The sequence below is a fragment of the Procambarus clarkii genome, chromosome 31 (assembly GCF_040958095.1).
Source record: "Procambarus clarkii isolate CNS0578487 chromosome 31, FALCON_Pclarkii_2.0, whole genome shotgun sequence".
NCBI classification, from domain to species: Eukaryota; Metazoa; Arthropoda; class Malacostraca; order Decapoda; family Cambaridae; genus Procambarus; species Procambarus clarkii.
The window spans coordinates 28954969-28970987 of NC_091180.1; the positions used below are offsets into that span (position 1 = coordinate 28954969).

At 42.5% G+C, this 16019-nt stretch overlaps 2 protein-coding genes, 1 long non-coding RNA gene and 1 other non-coding gene across 6 annotated transcripts in view; 2 read left to right on the forward strand and 2 right to left on the reverse strand.

Moving 5' to 3' along the window:
- Positions 1-6083, reverse strand: part of LOC123758801 (cGMP-dependent 3',5'-cyclic phosphodiesterase) — a 187914-nt gene extending 181831 nt beyond the window's left edge. For 2 of the 3 annotated variants that reach the window (XM_045743517.2, XM_069334628.1), the window contains exon 1: positions 5683-6081. The gene's annotated coding sequence lies outside the window, so the exon portion shown is untranslated. Of the gene's footprint in view, positions 1-5682 lie in introns of all 3 variants that reach the window. The other variant, XM_069334632.1, reaches the window with a different exon arrangement.
- LOC123758803 (Nicotinamide amidase) overlaps positions 1-16019 on the forward strand; it is an 89205-nt gene that overhangs the window by 9362 nt on the left and 63824 nt on the right. The gene's annotated exons all lie outside the window — the stretch shown is intronic.
- TRNAR-ACG (transfer RNA arginine (anticodon ACG)) lies at positions 6759-6831 on the forward strand. Its single transcript has one exon. It is a non-coding gene; the product is annotated as a tRNA-Arg (tRNA).
- Positions 8957-16019, reverse strand: part of LOC123758804 (uncharacterized) — a 72911-nt gene continuing 65848 nt past the window's right edge. Inside the window, exon 4 of the long non-coding RNA XR_006772939.2 lies at positions 8957-11031. This is a non-coding gene — a long non-coding RNA (uncharacterized lncRNA). The remainder of the gene's footprint in view (positions 11032-16019) is intronic.

Here is a 16019-nt window from a genome sequence, read left to right on the forward strand (position 1 = left end):
AAGAATTACTGGCGAGAAATTACACAATTTATCAATTATTGTTCTACGGCAGTGTTATTTCCAATTACTTATGCTTCCAACTGATTATGCCTCCACCAACGCCCCGACAGGAACCTTACAAGACACACCTGACCAACAGTTTGGTCGATCGCGCTCCGCACAATCAGGGCAAATATTACAACAGCCTCGCTGCAGCACCAACCATAGAGCTATTCATGCCCGTGCCACCTTTTGTTGTGGCTTACTTTTAATCTTCATCAACAGCAACAGCGATCAAGTGACGCCATAAACACAACGTCCCGCCCTACAGTGCTGGAAGCCTCCCTCTAACACATGCTTCTTTTAAGTCGCCGCTCCTGTATCTACAGCAAAGACAACAAACATTAAGATGCCATCCACACTTCCGTAGAAATAAACGTTCCATTATTTATATAGAGCTTGGGCCTGGCACGTGTGGGGTCCACGCCTTGAGGCTCCTAAGAGCTCAGGTGAATGGAACAAAACATTGTTAAACAAACTTCAACATTTCAACAAACTCTTGAAATGTTGTCATTCTCATCATTGACGCGTCTCTCAACAGTTGTACTCGTGCAGTCATCGAGAGGCTAAACTCTTCATGCATATTGCACCTCTTCTTCTTGATAGAAGGTGCAGTTTGTATGAAGGGTTTGTCCTCCCGATTGTTACGGCTCGTGACCCTACAGCAGCCAACTTTAAAAAAGGTCTAGGGTTACTAAAATTGCTGTTCACAAGAGCGGGTCACCAGTGTAACCCCTTAATAAGTAATGAGCACTTTGTTAAAATTTTCCTTTAGGACTGAAGGAATACATATAATTATATATATATATATATATATATATATATATATATATATATATATATATTATATATATATATATATATATTATATATATATATATATATATATATATATATATTATATATATATATATATATATATATTATATATATATATATATATATATATATATATATATATATATAATATATATATATATATTCACATAAATCTCAATAGCATATATAAATACAGATGGTTACTTTATCACAAATATATCAAATTAAAACATTACTGTCTCCCCAAGAAATTAATATAATATTATTATATGTATGGTTATGACAGAACAATAATGTACAACTTAACTCCACAAGATGTTAACTCTCTGGTTCCGTTACAGCTACTGACCTACATATCTGCGGGAGTCAAAATCATTGCTTCTGCCCCGCGAAAAATTGTCAAAGTTACAATATTTATTAATTCTACAATGGAGCAATATATTGTGACAAGAGTAATCTTAAACTAACTTAATGAATGGTCAATACATATTGGTATAACAAAAATAAGGTAATTATTGCTTTACATAGTAATTAAAATACACATACAAAGGGGAATGATGGCATGCTCATCCAGCAACGGACTATCCCACGACAATTTGCCAGATACAGTTCACACAATTATTATTCACCTATGTTACCCACATATGATCACATATAAATCATTAGTTCCCATGGGAAACTGAATACACAAAGAAATAAAACAATCATTCCCACGATACGTTGGGCCTAACGCCAACAATGTAACATGAAATTATTTTACATAGAACATATAAGTATATCAATATACATGTAATTTAAACACAATTATAAAGTTATTTAAACACAATTATAAATGTACATATTAATTTATTTAATTACGTATCTTATAGAGGTACGTAACACCGATGACTGTACAGGTGTTGGTAGAGGCGTTTATGTTGAGGATGATAAGAGTTTCAAAAGTGCTTGTTGCGTTGTGCTGTAGACAGAGGAGCGGCGACTAAAACAGAGGTGTGTGTGTTAGAGGGAGACTTGCCGCCCCGTAGGGCGGTGTGTTGTGTTTATGGCGTCAGCTGATGGTTGGTACTGCGACGAGGCAGTTGTTGTCTGTGTTTAGCTGTTGGTGGCGCCAGGTATAAATGTGGCGCGGATCAGATGTGACCCAATTTGTTGGTCGACTGGAGATATTTAGCCAGTGCTTTGATTATTTGGTATTTTTCTTGTAACGAGTGGTCACCGCCTCCTAATATATGCTCGATGGTAAAGGGTATTTTAAGTGAAATAAGTACTTGTTTGAGATTTACTCTAGCACTTACAAACAAGAAGAAATAGCACAATTGGGTAATTAAGCGATTCGTTTGTACTGTATTTCGTTTCTTACAGGATGCGAATATCATTCATAATAGCGCACACATTCATAATTCATTGTTAAAATGTTTCAACCCCAGTTTTATTTCGTTCAGTGGTTCCAGACTTATGAGATACTCTGTATAATAATCTAAAAATTCGACACGTTTTTACCCGCTGTGCTGTGATTGTGTTAGGTTACTTTAAGACTATTGGTTAGCCGAGGCCAGTATAGGTTGAACTGTTGAACTATATGAGGTTAGTTAACATTAGGTTAGAAGGCGGTACATAACAGGAGAAAATGAAAAATGCCAAACTTATCCTACAACTTTGTATATCTAAGCGAGAATACTTTTATTGAGGGAGTTGTGTCCACAGGGAACGAGAGGTAGCCTAATGCTTATCAGCGTTAATGATCAAGTTCAAATTCGCTTCATAATTAACCGTTTCCACTGCGTCGGGAGCACCTTTCATAACACTAGTAAAGATTACAACATCGAAAACTACTGAAAAGTAATTATCAAAACATGGCAGCAAGCAAACTATCTAATATTGTCAGTGATGTCAACATTTGTTCAAAATTAACAAAGTTACGTTGTTTTAAAACTGCTGCTTGTATGAGGCTGCACAACCGGACTGGTAGCTATGAGCTTAATTATATATTATGGTGCAGGAGGAGCTGTGTTGATTTAACTGCTTCACACAAGCGTCAAGAATAAACACGATTATATATCCATGTTAAATTATTGCTGCTAGCTGGGTTTGTTTTTTTGCGAACACCACAATCCTGCAATGACAAAAAAAATCCTAGTAGAGCAGTGTTTATGACGAATAGACTAAACAAGCCAAAATTAAGAAGCAAATCCTTAAATGTTAAAAGCCAAAATGGCTGTCTCAAGATTTGCTCAAGTATCACTTAAGATATTCATGACTGAGTAAGTTTAAGAGAGCTCGGTTATTATCCAAGTACCTGGAATCTCTTCTTTGGGTAAAGGACAAACTTCAGCACACTCCCATAGTAACTGACGTCAGACCAACAGACCACAGAGTATAGGGGGCTGTAGCAATCACTAATGCGAGGGGGTTCATTATGCCTGGTGTCGGGGTAGGAGGGAAAAAATAAGCTTCCAGCTGGGGACAATACGTCCGTAGTGAGTGGAGCAAGTCTGACCAACCAGCCATTATTGATCACATCGCCAAGAGCTTAGGGGGTTTCCCACGTGGTGGCCTTGTCAGTATGGAGTATATGTTGCTGGACCACGCTGCTCACCTGTACTGGGCCACGAGGTGTACTTGAACTTCAGCCTGTTAGTCCAGGCTGCCTACTTAGTGCTGCTCAACCACATTACTCTTACTGGGGCATGTTGTGCGCTCATGCTGGGCGACGCCTCGTCTCTCGGGGACCACAGTGTTTACTCACGCTGGACAACGTCGTATATCTAGACAGGGCTGCTGCCGACCTCTTTATAACCACTTTACCCTACTCTGGCTCAACTGAACCACGAATTGACGCTTGTCCCCTATTAAAGAAAGATGTTGCCAATCACGAGCCTTCACGTTTGAGTAGACAGCTCCGTGATGAAGGTAAACGAGAAATATGGGTTTCTATGCACAGGAAACTGTTTGGCAACAAGTGACTTGGCCAAGTTTTTGTGTTGCCCCTCACCTTGGGCCAGAAGAAGAGCTCCACAAACCACTCAACTGCTATTTGGAGCACTGAAGCACTCAAGCTCCTTCACCCTCCACCACAAGGCAAGACATGTACCACTCCTGGATGTCATCGAAGAGCCAAAAAAAGGTAATTCCATACGCTTGTGCCCATTCACAAAGATATTTACTGGGGACAGACACGAAGACAATATCAAAATTTTTAGAAACGCTCAAATAGGCGATATTTTTTTATTTGTATTAATCACTAACAAAACCCAAAACTATATTTATTTTTATTTAAGATAAAGTGTAAAATTGGACCAGAAGCCTAGCAAAAACAAATATGTGTATCCAGATTCTTCAACACAGAAGAGATGTGACTGGACTGTGTATTTTATAAACTGCCTTATTAGGAATACTAAACAACGGCTTGGGGTGAAGGGGGGGGGTTAGGGGAGGGATGTAGGTGACCTTAATTAAGGGAGAGGAAAGGAAGGGGTTACCTTGCCAGGAGTCTAGAGGGCATCCAACCAACTTTGCGACTCTACATTCACTCATTAATAACCCACCAAAGACGCACCACATGTGGCTACCAGGCACATGTACCAGCTCAACAGTTCTCTGCTCTACGTTCAACGAAAAAACTGGGGTTGGCAACAGGTTGGCGACCATAACCTGCACCAACTTGTTAATTCGAACATCTATGAAATCAATGACTAAAATAAAAAAATACGCATGTTCTTACTGCTACATAAAACTGTACAGAAAATGCAATTCCAGCTTGTAACAACTAATGAGTAAACAAAAATCAAGATTATTAATATATCAATACTACACAGTAAATAATTATTTATGTAGTAATTTCTCAAAATTTTTAGAAACGCTCAAATAGGCGATATTTTTTATTTGGTTTCATGTACATTATATAAAGGAAGTACATCAACAGAATTGGGAGCTCCCAGAATGCAAGTCTACCATCAGAACATGTGTTTTGCATGTATGAACTGATAATGAAAATAATGACAATGGTCACCATTTCTTCTCCGAATTCACTGTGGGTAGTAGGCCTAACTGGTCAAGCCTATGACAGTTCCTTGACATTCTTCAATCACGCTGCAAAGTTCTGCCAGGCTTGCCACAAGCGTCTGGGAAACAATCTTGGGCAAAGACATTCTATTTTATATAGATGTCAGCCATGACATCTATATAAAATAGTCAACACAGACTTTTTCACTAGGCAAGAACGAAAACGCAAATTCCACATTTAAGGCTTTAGATATTTTATCTCGGGGACGACGTTGAAAAGTTATTGTTGCTCCAGGAAAACTCAACAGTTGGCTATTTCACGAAGGTACTATAATACCGTCCTGTCATAAGACAGGACAAGAACAATCACTAACAAAAGTTACCGTAGCAAGAGTCAGAATTTATGAAAATGTGACCTTCACAAGACACAGGAGAAATGTTGCAACTAAATGCGCTAGGAAACTTAAGTTACCTGACGAGGCATCAGAGCAATGAACCTAAGACTCTAAAAGGCTGTATATAAATAACTAAATAACAAATCGTATCAATAATGAAGTACTCGCCACTAATCAATGGATTCTAGCCCCACAGTCTTTTAAAAAGTGTTTTTCACGTAACTAGTGTGTTGGAGAGACGTGAGGTGCCGGGGGGCGAGGCGGGAAGGACAGGTGAAGTGGGTAGGACAGGAGAGGTGACGGGGGAGGGCTAGGGGGGGATGGCAGGAGACAGGTGAGGTGCCAGGGGGGGGGGTGAGGGGGAGGGCCAGACAAGGCCTCCAGCCAGCCTACCACGTGAACCATTAACAAGATTACCAGCACCTACCTTGTCACGTGCGAGGCGAGGCTGGCCATCGGTGAACACGGCCGGGAGTGGCGTGTGCGCCGCTCATCACTGCCTCACACCATGCGTATATATATACAGTATATATATTACAAACACACACAACAACAGCCTTCACGGAAGCCCAAAATAGGGTGTGTAGTGTTGTTTACTACCAGTATAGCAAGTGTGACCACACTCTTCCCTCACACTACTGCCTGTTTTCACACTCGTGTCACACTAGTGGTCTGGTGTGTTGTTATGGAGTGCCAGTGTGACCTGTGGCACTAGGGTCTCGAGCCACACGCCGCCAACCAGTAACTGGCAACGCCAGAAACGTGCGACCACCAAGTGACACTCTACCATGGCTACGCCTATACGAACGAACACTAAAACCTGTCTCCATTCTCAACCTTGGACGAACCTTAACGGATACTGGACGATGCCATCTGGTGCGGGTCGAGGCAAGCCAAGCAGTTGTGTCTCCGCTCAACAGATGGCAGCACCAGCCCAGGAGCCCATATCATAGAAAATGTAAATTTTGAATTTTAGGGTAACTGTTATACCATTACATAAACCCAAACGAACACTAATATTTAAAAAGTGCACTATTTATATAGTGGTGGTGTTTACAGTCATAATTTTGTTCTTATGAAGGCTTCAGTAATATCATAGTTATTCTAAACCATTTAAAATAATCTAATAATAGATCAATTTAACTTAATTTCAAACGTATAACTAGGTTTGAAATTGGTCCCTATAGTCTTATTAAGTGTTTATGTCAACTACATACATATCCATCTATAATATATGAATTATTATAGCGTTGTTATTGTTTAAATAAGATATGCTATGTAAGACGGCTCCATGAGGGACTTAAGACATTAAGACATCATTGTTCCTCTGCGACTCAACAATTACTGGTCAGATGCATTTTAAATTATCATAGGTAAAGGGTGCATAATAAATGACCGAACTAAATTTCCAAAAACACAAAGTTGCAAATCTATTTACATTTAATAAGTATAACTTAAGAAAATATAATTTATAATACTAAAAATATAAGTAAGATAACGTATGGCCTTGTGGCGCAACGGATAACGCGTCTGACTACGGATCAGAAGATTCCAGGTTCGAATCCTGGCAAGGTCGAGCTTGTATTTTTGTATATAATATATAGTTAAATTCATCATTAAAACTAAGGGCCGTCAGGGTCACAATATTTGTCAAACATTGACGTACTATTGTCAACTTTATTTTTATTTGTCTATTTTTCAACTACAGTACAATTATTTTCAAGACTTGATTTGACTTATTGATTTATTTTGTTCATTTATTATGCACTTCATACCTATCCTATGGGTGGTAGTGGCCCCCATACCTATCCCATGGGGTGTGGTCCACCACATACCCACTTTGTGGGTGGTAGTGGCCCCCATACCTATCCCATGGGGTGTGGTCCACCACATACCCACTTTGTGGGTGGTAGTGGCCCCCATACCTATCCCATGGGGTGTGGTCCACCACATACCCATCCTGTGGGTAGTATTGGCCCACCATACCTATCCCATGGGGTGTGATCCACCACATATCCATCCTGTGGGTAGTATTGGCCCACCATACCTATCCCATGGGGTGTGGTCCACCACATACCCATCCTGTGGGTAGTAGTGGCCCACCATACCTATCCCATGGGGAGTGGTCCACCACATACCCATCCTATGGGTGCTAGTGGCCCCCATACCTATCCCATGGGGTGTGGTCCACCAAATACCCATCCCCCTGGGTGGCAGTGGCCCCCATACCTATCCCATGGGGGTGTGGTCCACCACATACCCATCCTGTGGGTAGTAGTGGGCCACCATACCTATCCCATGGGGTGTTGTCCACCACATACCCATCCTGTGGGTAGTAGTGGCCCACCATACCTATCCCATGGGGTGTGGTCTACCGCATACCCATCCCGTGGGTGGTAGTGGCCCACCATACCTATCCCATGGGGTGTGATCCACCACATACCCATCCTATGGGTGGTAGTGGCCCCCATACCTATCCCATGGGGTGTGGTCCACCACATACCCACTTTGTGGGTGGTAGTGGCCCCCATACCTATCCCATGGGGTGTGGTCCACCACATACCCACTTTGTGGGTGGTAGTGGCCCCCATACCTATCCCATGGGGTGTGGTCCACCACATACCCACTTTGTGGGTGGTAGTGGCCCCCATACCTATCCCATGGGGTGTGGTCCACCACATACCCATCCTGTGGGTAGTAGTGGCTCACCATACCTATCCCATGGGGTGTGATCCACCACATACCCATCCTGTGGGTAGTATTGGCCCACCATACCTATCCCATGGGGTGTGGTCCACCACATACCCATCCTATGGGTGCTAGTGGCCCCCATACCTATCCCATGGGGTGTGGTCCACCACATACCCATCCTGTGGGTAGTAGTGGCCCACCATACCTATCCCATGGGGAGTGGTCCACCACATACCCATCCTATGGGTGCTAGTGGCCCCCATACCTATCCCATGGGGTGTGGTCCACCAAATACCCATCCCCCTGGGTGGCAGTGGCCCCCATACCTATCCCATGGGGGTGTGGTCCACCACATACCCATCCTGTGGGTAGTAGTGGGCCACCATACCTATCCCATGGGGAGTGGTCCACCACATACCCACTTTGTGGGTAGTAGTGGCCCACCATACCTATCCCATGGGGTGTGGTCCACCACATACCCACTTTGTGGGTAGTAGTGGCCCACCATACCTATCCCATGGGGTGTGGTCTACCACATACCCATCCTGTGGGTAGTAGTAGCCCACCATACCTATCCCATGGGGAGTGGTCCACCACATACCCATCCTGTCGGCGGTAGTGGAAAAAGTTTACAGAGGCACATAATGGGCTCAGTACTGAACTTAAAATTAATTTAAATAAACAAATTACAATGTGATAAGCTAGTTACACAGTCTGGTGTATACAGCAATAGCTGTTTATAGCACAATTGGTTTAAAGAATGGGTAAGACTAAAAGTAACGAATTAACAATATGTTAAACCTTGACAACTATATACATGTGTAACCACTATACCTTGGCGCCTTACTGTGTATCTGTAATGTTGTCATCAAACTTCCCACTTCCAGTGTACAGGAAGGAATGGGTAAAAGCAGCACTGGTAGAAGCCCACCAACACCACTGTCCACCAGCACTAGTCCACCACCACCACTGCCCACCACCACCACTGCCCACCATCACCACCACTGCCCACCAACAAATAATTAGCCTAAATAAAAATATATGAATATGGGGAGGCAACACTCCAAAGTCCATCACAATATTCTACGGTAATCAAATATTCACACCTAATGCACTGGAAATAAAATCAATATAACCACTAATTTGATTATCAACTATGCCACACATGTTTTGTTTACTTGAATTTTTCGTAATTTTTTATTATTTTTTTAGTAGTTTTTATATTAAATTTATGGCGTTGAGTTTTAAAATGAACTTAGCTTCCGCGTGTCATCGATATTTCCGAAATATCACCGAAATAATCATAGTTTTGTATTTAGTCTTTATATAAAGCAAGCTTTACCTAGGGCTAGGTGTTGGCTTTATTTCTTCTTAGGTTGAGAGGAAAATAAATCAAATATAATATTTAATTTGTTCAAAACACACCAAATAAATGTATTGAAGACCAAACCACAACTCAGAAGATGGAGAAGCGACGATGTTTCGGTCCATGGTGGACCATTATCAAGTGGTGTGACAATCAGGTCAAGCCTCACCACTGATAATGGTCCAGACCGATACGTTGTTATTTAAGATTCGCTACCTGGAACAAAAAGGTCCAGGTAGCACGGGCTATGGTGAGCCCGTAGTAAGGACCGAAACGTTGTGATCTGCACAGCTTTTCCTCATCCATGTTGTTGTGACTCATCATCTACTAATATATGTATTTAATAAAACTACTAAACAAATATGGAATATTTTACAAATTAAAAGTGCTTTGAAGATCGCAGTTTATTTTTGTGAACACTTTTATCATTTCTAACCATTGGCCATGTAGAGTCTCCCAGCGGCCTTGGTACCTCCTCGCTGACGTCGCCTCAGTTTTAATGGAAGAACTCAAGATGCTAATGCAAAAAGATACAATTTTAGAGATATGTGGCAGCCCATGTTCTTATACTTTTAGTGAGCCTTGTCACCTCCTCCCAGTAGTTAGGATCTTTATGATTTCCTAGAAATCCATGAGCTACACCGCGCAGGGCACATCATGCTTCTCTTTTCACGTTGCTCATCTTTCTGTCGAGTTTTTCTAACTTCAAGATCGCATCTATCTGAGGTCCAATAAATATACCATCAATGAATTTGGCATCAGAGAGCTTTGGAAATATAAAGCGAATTTCTTGAAAAGTTTTTCATCCAAAATCGAAGATTTTTGCAAAGTTTTTTATCAATCCCAATAGAGGTACTACCTAGCAGTAAAATAGGTACCTGGGTGTTAGTCAGCTGTCACGGGCTGCTTCCTGGGGGTGGAGGCCTGGTCGAGGACCGGGCCGCGGGGACACTAAAAGCCCCGAAATCATCTCAAGATAACCTCAAGATCCCAAATTCAAATAGAGTAACAAAACCTGTCCGCGCTCTATCAGAGGCTGTCTGACAAGATTCCTACCTGTACTTCCTGCCGTGGGGGGGGGCACTGAACCTTCTGGTAATGATCTTCATCATCCATGGTATTCCACAAATACATAAAGGAAGGAAGGAAACATCAATATTTTGTATATCCACCCTGCAAATCTAACAAAGAGCCAAACATCTTCAAATTTACACACACATCCCACTTTAATTCTGCATAGTCGATTTTGGCAAGTATATGTTTAACATTTTCATATTTTCTTTTATTGGTACTGAATGTGCAAGAGGTACGGATAAATATAGCCAGGAAATACGGTATGGATGGATATTGGATAGATATAGATATAGACTTGAGACTGAGCAGTCTGTGATCAGTCGCCATTCCGCAGGTTCGTGCTTCAGTCCAACATCATGCTTCACTAACATCAAAGTAAATACCAAATTCTGCACGACTTTCTCGGTACACAGAAGTCCTCCAGTTCCCCCCTAGTAAATTCCACTCTCTTAGCCGTGATGTTAAAAGTTCATCTCCTGACTTGGTGAGACTCAGGTCCCTGATCACGTCAGGGACCTGAGATTCGCTTTCTTTTGGAAAGTGAGAACGTGAACTTGTTCTTGGCACTCTTGGTTCATCTAGTGCTTGGTTGGCGCTGTTTGCCGACTCTTCGCAAGAAGTACAAGCCATAATATCAACTTCCGCCTGAAATAGAAAAAATACCTTTAAATTGCAAGCTACATTACAAGTTCTTATTAACTAAAAGTACAAGTTACATAGTGATATTAGTTACAAGTAATAGTTACATTTGCTGCTTGTCTTCATCACCAATAGACAATGCAAAGGAAAGTCTATAATTCTACATGCTATCCACAATGTGGCACCTTTCACAATTTTTCACAACTGAATATGCAATCATATTCAATGAAATTATATTATATAAATATATATTATATATGTATATATATAACTGAAAACTCCACACCCCAGAAGTGACTCGAACCCAGACAGCCAGGAGCTCAATGCACCACGGCGTACCCCGGTTCTTTAACCACTCGACCAACCGTGACTGTACAAAAGACGTTGGTAGCCAAGGCTATTTGCCCAACATCCCGACAGCACTTGGTGGTAAGCTTAGGTACAGATATTTCAACGAATCACCTCACTTTATGGGGCCACGTGATGGGGCTGACCCTGACCCTGAGGCAGATGGCGACTATGGTGGTAGCCGCGGAATTGAAAGGTTGGGTAGTGAACTCAATAGTTCAGGATTTCATAGTGGACTTGGTGAAAAATTACATAGATGAGTAACTTATGGTGGAGCAACCGGTGTTGGAGGCCATGGTAAGTAGAGGCTCAACGGACCCGTGAACGACACCCGCACATGAGAACGACACACGCACATGAGAACGACACACACACACGAGAACGACACCCGCACATGAGAACGACACACGCACATGAGAACGACACACGCACATGAGAACGACACACACACACGAGAACGACACCCGCACATGAGAACGACACCCGCACATGAGAACGACACACGCACATGAGAACGACACACGCTCATGAGAACGACACACGCACATGAGAACGACACACGCTCATGAGAACGACACACACATGAGAACGACACACGCACATGAGAACGACACACGCTCATGAGAACGACACACACACATGAGAACGACACCCGCACATGAGAACGACACCCGCACATGAGAACGACACACACACACATGAGAACGACACACACACCTGAGAACGACACACGCACATGAGAACGACACACGCACATGAGAACGACACACGCACATGAGAACGACACACGCACATGAGAACGACACACACACATGAGAACGACACACGCACATGAGAACGACACACGCACATGAGAACGACACACACACACATGAGAACGACACACACACATGAGAACGACACACACACATGAGAACGACACACACACATGAGAACGACACACGCACACAAGAACGACACACACACATGAGAACGACACACGCACATGAGAACGACACACACACACACATGAGAACGACACACACACATGAGAACGACACACACACATGAGAACGACACACGCATATGAGAACGACACATGCACATGAGAACGACACACACACATGAGAACGACACCCGCACACATGAGAACGACACCCGCACATGAGAACGACACACGCTCATGAGAACGACACACACATGAGAACGACACCCGCACATGAGAACGACACACGCTCATGAGAACGACACACACACATGAGAACGACACACGCACATGAGAACGACACACGCTCATGAGAACGACACACACACATGAGAACGACATACACACATGAGAACGACACACACACATGAGAACGACACACACACATGAGAACGACACACGCACATGCGAACGACACACACATGAGAACGACACACACACACATGAGAACGACACACACACACATGAGAACGACACACACACATGAGAACGACACACACACACATGAGAACGACACACATACATGAGAACGACACACACACATGAGAACGACACACGCACATGAGAACGACACACACACATGAGAACGACACACGCTCATGAGAACGACACACGCACATGAGAACGACACACGCACATGAGAACGACACACACACATGAGAACGACACACACATGAGAACGACACACACATGAGAACGACACACGCACATGAGAACGACATACGCTCATGAGAACGACACACATACATGAGAACGACACACGCACATGAGAACGACACACACACATGAGAACGACACACGCACATGAGAACGACACACGCACATGAGAACGACACACACACATGAGAACGACACCCGCACATGAGAACGACACACGCACATGAGAACGACACCCGCACATGAGAACGACACACACACATGAGAACGACACACGCACATGAGAACGACACACACACATGAGAACGACACACGCACATGAGAACGACACACGCACATGAGAACGACACCCGCACACATAAGAACGACACACACGCACATGGGAACGACACCCGCCTGTAAATCGACCCGTCTGTAAAAGGGACCAACTTCGACCACTGTTGCCAATCCTCACAGTTCAATTTTGGTAAATTAGCGAATAATTATACAATAAAAAATAAAAATACTAATGATAATAACGCAACTAATAGTAAATAATTGGCAACAATAACAACAGATTCAATGTACCAACGATAATCGTACAAGCCTACTCAGAAAATGTATGAAAAATAACTACATAATGTATCATATATGCGATGATGCAGTATTGCAGAGGACGGGCTGGTCTTGGAGGCGTCCGGTCTCCTGGTTCTTACCAGTATTTACAAGTCAAGTAACGCCAAAAAGCGACTGGCATATGAAGGAGGCGAAGTAATGCATCCTATATACAGTCCAACCAACTCTCGACTCGCATGTTAACGCAGAATCTCAGTCTCAATCTCTCTCTCTCTCTCTCTCTCTCTCTCTCTCTCTCTCTCTCTCTCTCTCTCTCTCTCTCTCTCTCTCTCTCTCTCTCTCTCTCTCTCTCCAAGAGAGTAGGCGTGTGATCCCGGTGGAGTAAGTGGGAGAGACGTACGGTATTTCTTCACATCTCGGGTCTTATGTTGCTCTTAAATCCTCTGTAGGTGCTCTATTGTCCCCACAACTCCCTCCACCCCTACCCTACATCCCCATCCTCACAATCCCTACCCAACAACCCCCCCTTAAACCCTGTTCACAACTCCCTTCACCCCTACCCCACAACCCCCCAACACACTCCTCAACCCTCCCCACAACACCATTAATACACCAACATCGGGCTAAGGTCAGAGGTCAGGTAATCGTTTTAATTATCCACAAATTGGGTCATAAGGTCGAAACGAGGGACATGTGTCGTGTTGATGGCTCTACGACTCCTTCCTCCCCCTCTTCCCCTCTTTACAACCCCTTCCTCCTCCTCTTCCCTCCCTTCCTTCCCCCTTTTTTCTCCATCTCTTCTCTCTCCCTCCACCCACTCGTAGCTCCCCTGCCCCTGCCACACGGACAAGTATGCCAGCCTCCATATATATGGTATTACCATCCACTAGAGTTACAAGGTTACACTGGAGTGGTCGCCACGTTGGACCACAATGTGTTGTGCTCACACTGTAGTGGTACCACTTGTGTCAGTGCTCAGCCACACACGCCAACCTTCATCAACAACAACAACGTCGGATTACGAGGTCAAACGTAGTTACCCCAAGTGTGGAGTGGCCGCACATGAGACTGTGGGAATGCGGATCAAAGGAGAGACTGCCACACCAGCCATTACCTGGTCAGGTGTTCACATGTGACCCGCTACTCCAGGCTCTAATATGCATATGTATATAGATCCTTTACGTCAGAGTTAAGACTAATATATGAGGCGGGGAGGCATTACTGGCCTGCCCTTCATCCTCACCCGAGTGTAAGAGTCTCCAGAATATTCGCTTTCATTTGTTTATGCTAAAATACTTACGATAATTTATAAACAGCTCCTACACAATGGCGCGCGTGCGCTCACACACACATGCTGGAATAAACTTACAATGAAAATATCAACACAGTTCAGAGAGTGAGCCTGACTGAGAGCAGACACGGGGAGTCTGCATATTATTAGACTGTCTGAAAGCATTTGACACTGTCCCGCATTAAAGGCTTCTGTACAAGGTTGAGAGTAATTGGCCAGATTAACTAGGTGAGGGAATTTCTAATAAACAGAGAACAGAGAATAACAGTAAATGGGTAACAAATTGGAATAAGGAAAAGTCACTGGAGTCCCACAAGGCTCAGTGCTGGGAACAAGGCTATTCCTAGTATACATAAATGACATTACCTGCTAAAGTGAAATCTGTTGTATTACTGTTTGTTGATCCTCAAGACACCCGAGTGTTACCCGACGGATGACAGGCCTGACTAACGTCCTTAGAAGAATAGACTACTATGACACGTCATAAATTCAATGGTCCTTCACGCAGTCTTGTATTACAATATTCACTACATCAGTCATGATGATCCTTCAGTAACCCAGAGGTACAGCTAAGCATTTTTTATAACACACTTGTCCCTCATATTATATATATATATATATATATATATATATATATATATATATATATATATATATATATATCTATATATATATATATATATATATATATATATATATATATATATATATATATATATATATATATATATATATATATATATATATATATATATATATTCTTCGTATCCGGCTATAATTGTGTCCGTGTAATTACTCGGCAAACGTGTTTATACAGCAGTCTTAATGGACACAATATAATTACATTTTTTAATACACCTGCATTACAGTTCCTTTAAAAATATAAAGGCAAATATGCTGAAGGTTTTGCTTGACATTTAACAAGGAGTATTTACCGCAGACGTAATGAGCGCTGGGCGGTAGCGTCCCCCGTCGTCATGGCAACGTTCATTGTTTGTAAACAATAAACAGCTGATACACCGAGGTCAGCACAAGTACTGAAATGTTTTATTATTAACTAGAGATAAATATTTATTTCAATTACATTTTTTTCCAAATATATTCATTATTGCTGCTTTATTATTAAACTGTATTGTTATTAGTACTATCATTGTTAATGGAGTAGTATAATAAATCATT